Source organism: Trifolium pratense, linkage group LG2 (assembly GCF_020283565.1).
Source record: "Trifolium pratense cultivar HEN17-A07 linkage group LG2, ARS_RC_1.1, whole genome shotgun sequence".
NCBI classification, from domain to species: Eukaryota; Viridiplantae; Streptophyta; class Magnoliopsida; order Fabales; family Fabaceae; genus Trifolium; species Trifolium pratense.
The window spans coordinates 26,935,933-26,945,448 of NC_060060.1; the positions used below are offsets into that span (position 1 = coordinate 26,935,933).

General features: G+C 29.9%; 1 pseudogene; it reads left to right on the forward strand.

Moving 5' to 3' along the window:
* Window positions 1–7,645: 7,645 nt before the first annotated feature.
* On the forward strand, window positions 7,646–8,327 carry LOC123904478 (annotated as a pseudogene).
* Window positions 8,328–9,516: the final 1,189 nt, after the last annotated feature.

Consider the following 9,516-nt stretch of genomic DNA (forward strand, 5'->3'; position numbering starts at 1 on the left):
TTGATATTATTTGTAATTTAAATTGATGACAATTTTTTTATCATTTTTGCATTTTTTTTTCTTCTATTAGAGCCTATTTTTAATAATATCATGTGACCTCTAAAAAGTAGAAAGACCAATACCGTCCTGATTAAATTAATGACCACCCACTTAAAGCTAGCATATATCACTTATCTTTTCAATCTAAAAATTATTTTCTTCTTTAAAAAAAGATCAAATATTATTTATTTATTTTTGTAAACTAAGTATAATGACATAAAAAAAAAAAGAAAGAAGGAATGTCAATTAAATTGACATCCTTATAAACCCTAATTCTTCGTCAAGTGTTCGTGTATATATATATATACACGACTCTTTTGAGTCAAACAGTTCGAAATCAATCACGATGATACAAACAATAACGCCACCAAAGGCAAACCTTAGATTTTGAAATCTGTAAAGATCATGAACGGCAACAACAAACCGAACTAAAAACAGGTAGTATATGGCATGGATAGAGAGTTCAAACTCTACCAAGTTACAATTAAGCTAAACCTAGAAAAACAATAAAGAAAGCAAGTAAAACAAAAGATAATAAAAACATTCATTTTCATTCATCGGTTTGATTTGTGTTCAACACACTACATTTATACTACTTCTAAATTATTAATAAACTACTACCTAATAATTATTTAATTAACTACTATTAATTTTCTATCGGCATCACCGCTTGATTTATGTGGGTATGGCTATTGGAGCCCTTGCCACGTTCCATCACTGTTTATCATGACTACCAACTTTTTGGTCCCCCTATTTCTAAAACCTACTTTTTGGTCCCCTAATTAGAAAGTCAACAAAAAAATTGGTCCCGCTCCCATTTTAATGATGTGGCGCTGAGTTGACACTAATGAGTTGGAAAAAACCTTGTCCATGTCATTTTATTAAATTCCATGTAATTTTATCAGTTATTATAAATCTAATAATAATTAGTAAAAAAAATAATTGATAAATCAAATTAAATCAAATAATTAGTAAATATTATTATTTTCAAATAAAACTTATAAATAATTTATAAATCAAAGAACCCTAATCCCAAAATCCCCAAATCGATTCATCATTTTCATCACTTGCTTTGAACCAATCCATAATCTTCATCAATACACAAGTTCAAATCTCTCTCTTTCTCTCTCTCTCTCTGGTTAGGAGACAACACAAGAACAGTATGGGAAGGTGTGGTGGCCGGCGAGAGGTGTCGCAGCAGTGATGTGTGGCCAGTGGTGTAATGTTTCGTCTTCCTATTTTTAATTTTCGAGTGGAGGTGGTTGTAGATACATAGGTGTCTTTGTTAACATATTGTTTGCAGATAAAAAAAATCATCAGACCTGAGATTCACCACACCCAACAAACCCTTTCTTTGTCATTGGAGTAGAAAAAGAAGTAAAAGTGATTCCTTTGTTGTTGTTGTTGTTGTTGTTAGGTTACACAACTTTCTAAAAAATTCTAGATCTAAACTTTTGATTATTATCTCTCTATGTTAGGAATCAAGATATGGATTTCAAATTTTAATCTTACTGTGATGATGAATTTATTTTTGTTTTGTTAATATCATTAAATATATATATTTTAAATGAAAAATAAAATTAATAACTAAAACAATGATATGGAAAAAATTTAATCCAACTCATACATGCCACTAAGTGCCATGTCATTAATAACATAGCCACATCATAAAAAATGGGAGAGGGGCTAAAAAAATATGTTAGACTTTTGAAACTGGGGACCAAAAAATTGGTTTTAAAAATAGGGGGACTAAAAGTTTAAAAATATCAAAATAGAGGGACCAAAATTGCATTTAAGCCTTTATTTTTTTTTTTTAAAGTTGTTTTTTTTTTTTTAATAAGCAAAATATATTATAAGGGAGTACAAGGGGTACTCAAACCCTTACAAAAAAACACACCAAATCAATAGTTTTGAATACAAGACAAAGGATCTAAACACCAACTTGAAAATGGATAGCAAGATTTACGACCATAACGATTAGTAAACCACACCCAAGAGGAAAGCTTGATTGCATCCACAACCGACGATACACTCATAAGATGGATGAGTGAGATGACACAAGTTTGAACCCCAATTTTCTAAATATATGATATAATGTCTTTACCAACTGAACTAAACTCATGGGACTAAATCACTCAATTTTAGTATAGTCGAATGGTATCTTAAAAATCACAGCACATCAAACAGTTTGATTCAACTCTAAAACTATATTAGTAAAAAATTGGTTTTTTTTTTAAAAAAAATTAATTGGATTTGGTTCATAACTGGTTCGAAATAAATTTATAATTAGTTTATAACAAAAATTGGGTTATTCATTTAAACAATTTTAAATAGATTTTTTTTACTTAAGCAATTTTATTTTTTTTTACAATACTGACAATACTCAAGCCAATTTTTTTTATTGATCGAATAAAACAAAAGATTTATTAATTATTTTAAAAATATAATTTTTCTTTAATTTAACGAATGAATTGATTTATAATCAACCAAAAGTTTTTTTTTAAGTCCAAACATATTTTTTACTTAACCCGGAACATCCCTTTTCACCTCCCTATTATTAAAAAAATTTGTTTTTTAGGCCCCACATGTTACTCTTAAACCCCCAAAAAATCCCAAAATACCCTTATTTTTGGGGTCAGTTTCATTTGGTTTCTATAATACGAAACTTCGACGTTTTCGTATTGTATGATACGAATACGCTAACCTTCCTTTCGTAAATAGAAAACGGTGGTTAGGAATCGGAAACGCTAAGCTTCGTCTCCTATGAACCGAAAATGGTGGTATTCGAATTCTAGGAACCGGAAACGCTATAATTCGTATTCGACAAACCGAAGTCATGTGTTATCAATAATATTTACAAGCGCTGATCTCAAATTGACCCTTGTAGATACGCAATTTTTGAAGGTTTGGAATTTTGTGATTTTTGATTTATTTTCGTTTCATTCTGCTCAATTTCAAGTTGATTACTTTCAGATTCGGTTTACCCTGTGTATTTTCCATGGTGATTTCGCGCCAATTGCGCTTATTTTCAATGCCTTTCACTATGCTCGTAACTGTTGTTTGTTTTGCATAAATATTTCTTTACACGGTTTGTCAATATCGTTATCCTTTGTTAAACTACTTGATTTTGGGGTGGATAGTTTAGTAAAGCTAGAATAGGTGTTTGATAAAAAAAATGCATCATAGGTGTTTGATTGAATGCCCATGAGAAAATTATGGTGTTTAGCATCACATGTTTTTGGTAGGATTAGAAAGATATTATAACATGTGTTTCTTAGATTGTCATCATAGATAAAATATAACTATATGTCATGGACTTAGTTTTGAACATGTTTTTTTGATGTCGAAGAAGATAATTTAGTGTGGTAAGATGATATGCATGGTAATTATAGTCTCAAGTCAGGATATAATTTAGTTTTGAACATGTTTTTTTATGTATTATATAAGTTATTCTAATTTGTATTGAGTTTTTGTGTCATCGAATTTGAGTGTGAGGTGTTACCCAACAAATAACCAGCCTAATTTTTGTATCTATGTGCATGAATGAAATGAGCCTTACCATAAATTTCTAATTTTTTTTAAAAATGTTATAGTCAACAGAAACGGTTTTCTAGTGTTCTCTAAATTAGATCACTAAAACCGTTCTTTAAAGTAGGAAAAGTGAACAGTTATTGCACATTACACAACAGTTGTTTTATTGTTGCCATAAGACGAAAATGTTGTGTGTGGTTTCGGTGGTAGTTGCAATACAAATGCATACAAATTCGTTTTCCAAATTGGGTTTCAAGGGCAAAATTGTCAAGACAGGGAGCTTGAGAGTAATATAGGGAGGCCTAAAAAGCAAATTTCACTATTAAAAACTTTTAAAATACTAAAACATCCTTTTTAAAGTTTTTTTTTTTAAGTCCAAACATATTTTTTACTTAGCCCAAAACATAATTTTAACTCACTAACTCTCTAGATAGAGTAACTCTCTCACTCCTCACATTTTGTTTTCATAATGCTATTGAATGAAGTCGAAGTCGCATTATTAGAGATTTATTATTAGGTTTCTATTGTTTTACTGACTTGGTTAAACATTATTCCCTCCGTCCCATATTATAAGAAGAAAAAAAATTATTTTTTCATGTTTCAAATTATAAGCAAAAAAAACTAACTTTTATCATTTTCAAGATAAACTTTTACCTAATATACTCTCTCTCTTCTTTTACCCATAATCAATAACCAATAAAAACTGTTTTTACATCTTCCCATGAAACTTATTTCAACAAACACATAAAAAGTCAACCTTGAAATTATCATATTTTACTTTTCTTAATAAGTGTGAAAATAATTTTTTTGCTTATATTATGAGACAGGAGAGTATTATGTAACTTTCAGTTGTGGTATATTTGAATTGATGCAAATACCCATGTGTACATAGTACTTCGAACAAATTTTATTTTTATAATTTTAATGTATCAAGATTTAATATGTAGGTAAATTCTAATATGGACCACTTCATCAAGTGGTTCATGATGGACCAGTCATGAATAACATTATAACGAATACGAATTTTATAAAATCCACCGTTGGATTGAAAATTTATATCATATAGATCATCCAGAGAAAAATTTAGAAAAATTGAAAATCATTTGATATGTTATTAAGACACATCAAGATTAACGGTTTATTAAATAACGTAAATCTTGATGGGTCTCAATAACATATCAAATGATTTTAAAAAACATTTAAAAAACTTATGGATGATCTATACGATATAAACTTTCAATCCAAGAGTGAATTTCGTAAAATTCATATTCGGTAGATCACTTGTTCACGGTGGACCACTTGTAAAGGTGGTCCACCGTAGCATTGACCCTAATATGTATGTCATGCTAAATATTCTAAGCAAATTTAGTATAAGTGCGGGGACGGATTTAGGATTTTTTTGTGTGGCCAAAATTTATTAGTTTTAAAAGTTTTAAATGACAATGTTAAATTCAAGTATGAAAGATATACTTTATCAGTCTCAAATTTTGGTCATTTAGAATTTTGCACATAATATTATTTGTCTCCCCACTAAATAATTGTGCTTCTCTTTTATTTTATTTTTTTGACATGATATGTATTTAAATATGACTTCTTAAAATGACAACAATTCAAGATAAAAATAATGAAAATTATGACCCATAAATCAAATATTTTGTATTCTTTTTTTTCCCCTAAATGAACCTTTTTAAAAAAATATCTACGAAATAATCATTCAAAAATACAAGTTTTTCTTAAGAGTATATATCAAAATTGAGTGCATGATAATTTTTTTAAGATTAAAAATTTAATAAAAATTAAGTAAAGACTAAATTTAAAATATCACTATTTTATAGAGATCAAAAACATATTTAACTCTTTTTTTTTGTCTAGTAGCCTAGTGGTTAGAAATTTCACCTTAAACATGAATAAGTTGAGTGTTAAGGGTTCAAACCTCAGCTCCTGAATAATTTATGTTGTCTCAACCAACTGAGTTAAGCTCATGGAAACAAAATATATTTAACTCTATACACATATAGACCTAATGTATGTATAAAAAAAATTTAAATTTTGGTGTGGCCATGGCCACACTAGGCCTTCAAGTAGATCCGTCCGTGTATGAGTATTATATGAATGTTGATATTATACAAGTAAAAGACCCATAAACGACTAATGTCTTACTATTTTAAGTTAAAATTTAGGGTCCGTTTGGATTTGGCTTATTTTTTACCTTATAAAAATAGTTTATACAAATAAATAAGCTTTTATGTTAATTTAGAAGTTTTCACCAACAAAAAATGTATATTTAGCTGTTTTTTCATAAACTAACTTGAAAAACTTATAATAATATATAAAAATTTATTTATTTGCATAAATTATTTTGAATAAACTTAAAAATAAGTCAATCCAAATAAATCCTATTGTCTAACTTACTTCTATGGTTGCTCAAAATCTAATGTGAAGATTTTTTGGACCCCTCGTGACCTAACAAAAATAACTAAAGCACGTTAACAACAAAAAAAAAATTGTCTAACAAGAAAAATGAAAAATAAATTAATACGAAGCATGCTTAATAAATGTTAAGAATGAGTAGTGTTTTAATTGAAGTGTAGATTGTGGAGAAAGAACATTACGGAAGAAGGTTCACCAAGAATAACTTAAGCATGCTATTGCTAATTATTAAGAATGAAAAACACCTAAAAAACATGCTGTAAAAAGGGAAATGAAAAAAAGAATAAGAAGCACGCTTAAAGCATGTTAAGAATTAGAAGTGTTTTTTTAATTGACACAAGTGTGGTGTGGACTGTGGAATAATAAAAGAAAACACGGAAGAAATAAGGTTCCCAGAAAAATCGCATAGGTAACTATGGTCTATGGGGGAGAAGTGGTGTCACTAGCACATTATATGATCTGATGTGCCACTTTATCTAATGGCTTTCCATGGTGGTCCACCCATACTTTTGAATTTTTTTTTGTAGGGCGCATGAGAAAATGGGTGTGGGTTACAAAAGAAATTTTCCACCTTAGAAGTCACAAAGTTAAGCTTTAAAGTTCAAAGTGACTTGATTTGTGATTGGTAAGTCCAATAAATTAGTTTATAGGTAACTAGTTTATAAGGTTGTTTGATAAAAATGTGAAACCTGTTTGGTAACATATTTCTCTAATTAATCTATAGTGTTTTTTGAGATGTTATTTTAAACGGTGTTTGAGCTTATAACTTTTTACATTTTTACACTTGTTATTTTCATTTTATTATTTTTAAAAATAATAACTTCCCACTTAACTATATCTTTTTATATCATTTTATATTTATGATAGTTAAATTTATTAAACACTTTAATTTTTTCTTTTTATTATCTTTTCAACTATAAACTATCTGGGCTATAAGTTCTAAATACACTCTTTCTGCCCATTTTCTCAAGTTTTCTTCTTAAGTCAATTGTCCAGGTTTAGTCAACTGCCGTAATCCACTCTTTTAGTAAGTATTTTATATTATCTGCATTATCTGAATGTACTTACTAAAATTAGATGGGTTTCATCGTACAACCATTGGTAAAAACATTATTGACTTAAATGCAGTTTTTATTTTCTATTTTAAAATTGGACAGTTTTAAAATATTCAACATATGTTATGTCAAATCGTTTAAAATATATTATATCATTAATTTATAGTTAAAAATTATGATAAAGGAACCAAATTATCATATTGGGATTAAATCTGCAAAATGATAAAAATTGGGAGAACAAAATAGTCACATTTTGAATCCTACGGCTTTTATGTTTAGATATAAAATTAACTACCGTAAACCAAAACATTTTATGTACATGTGCATGTGACGAAGTGCATAGATTGATCTAAGCTTTCTATCTTGACACAGGTTTATCTATTACAGGATTTAATTGTTTGAACAATTTAGGTTGATCATAATATAGGCTAATCTCCATTCATGATCAGATTACATGTATTTTTAACTTTCTTAGGCGTAACAAATTTAGCGTAGCTTTTGACGATGATAGTTTTTCGCTATGATTTTGACGATTCTTTAATATCAATATGTACAAAAGAAGAGCGCCTAAAATGAAGTTAAATTTAAATATGTTTTATTCGAGTTTGATTCTTCAACAATCAGGAAAGCTTGGAGATGGACGAGAAGTTGCAGTTAAGCGCCTATTCTAGCGCAACTGCAGACCAGTAGAATCATTCACAAGCGAATTTCAGATCCTCACATGCATGCGCCACAAAAATCTTGTATCTGTGAGTTGCTTTTGCTGTTAGTCTACGAATATGTTCCAAACAACACAGTTAGCAGCCATATCCAAGGCGAAAAAGCAAAGCACAACTCAACATTACCATGGACAGTGAGAATGTGGAAACCGCAAGTGCATTTACTTATCGCCATGGTTCTGATATCATTCACGGAGCCGTGAAAACCGGCAACATTCTCCTTGACAACAGTTTTTGTGTTAAGGTTGCTGATTTTGGTCTTTCGAGACTATATTCTAATGACGTCACACACGTCTCTACAGCACCGAGAGGAACATCGGGCTATGTTGGTCCAGAATATCAATTATGTTATCAGCTAACAAGCAAGAGTGATGAATACAGCTTCGGCGTTGTTCTTATTGAGCTAATATCATCTTTGCCAGCAGATGAGGGAATTGAGTTTCATCATGGAGAAGGAGTAGCACAAAGTTATGCACATTCATCACTTCCAAACACTTGGGCGACGCCACATCGCCATCAACAAACATTTTATAGAGGTCAGCAGCTGGATTGAAACTCACATCTTTTTGAGATATGAGCTGAATCTTTATCAACGGAACCAACCTCGTTGGCTCCAAACCATGATTCACTCAACTTCATAGTGTTTTGTTTCAAAATTTTGTTAAATTGAATGCAACAAGAAAATGGATGACACATAGGACAAAAAGAAACAATCACTATCAATTCAAATGTACCATGTTGGCTCTAATGAAGTGGTAGCCACTACTTTGCGGATTTCCATGAGATTCAGGGAAGTTGACATTACATAACCAATTAATAATAATCTGATTGCTTAGCACGAAGTTCTTGCTTAGGATACCAATCTCTTGGAAAATCTAGAATACACTTGAGAATTGTAACTCCAAATGATGCATTTTACCGAGACAATTTTGTATTCTTAAGTTATTTACGCTTTTTCATATATTGATATTCCTCAAGATTCTTGAATTGATGTGAAATCAGACATTGCAACAATGTCTTGCATCGTATCAACTCGAAAATCTCGAGGAACGTCAATATCTAAAAAAGCGTAAATAACTCAAGAATACGAAATTGACTAGATAAAAACAAATTTCAAGCTCTATAATTCAAAACAGGTTTCACATCCTAAAAGGTGGACGTGTAAAATCTTGAAATGTCATGTATAGGGGATGTTTACATTATAAGTAGAGAACTGAAGACAATTATCTACTTAAGTAGAAAACGGTGTAAAATCTTGAAAATTCATGTATAGAGTGTGTTAGCTAGTTAAATAGCGAACATAGTTCTCTATTTAAGTAGAGAACAGTGTAAAATCTTAAAATTTTCATATATAAAGTGTGTTAGCTAGTTAATTAAGTAGCGAACAATATTTGCTAGACAAATAGTAGACGATAGTGTTCTCAATTTTCTCATTCATACAATGTTCGCTACTTAAACAGTCGAAGGGGTAAAAATGAAAATGCAAGGTGCGACAAAAAATTCCCTTAATTCAAAAGAAAAAACTAAAAGGAAGTTCAAATTTTGCATACTAAAAAAACCAGGATTTGCTGCTGTAATTATTACACACAATAACAAAGTTTTTAATCTCAGCCATTAATCTTAGATCGGACAGTCAAGATTGAAAACTGTATTTTTTAGTTAAATCAATCTAGGCCGTTAAATTGAAATCGGACGGCCCAATTGTATTACTGCGGCCGGCCTGCTATTACAGCACGAAATTT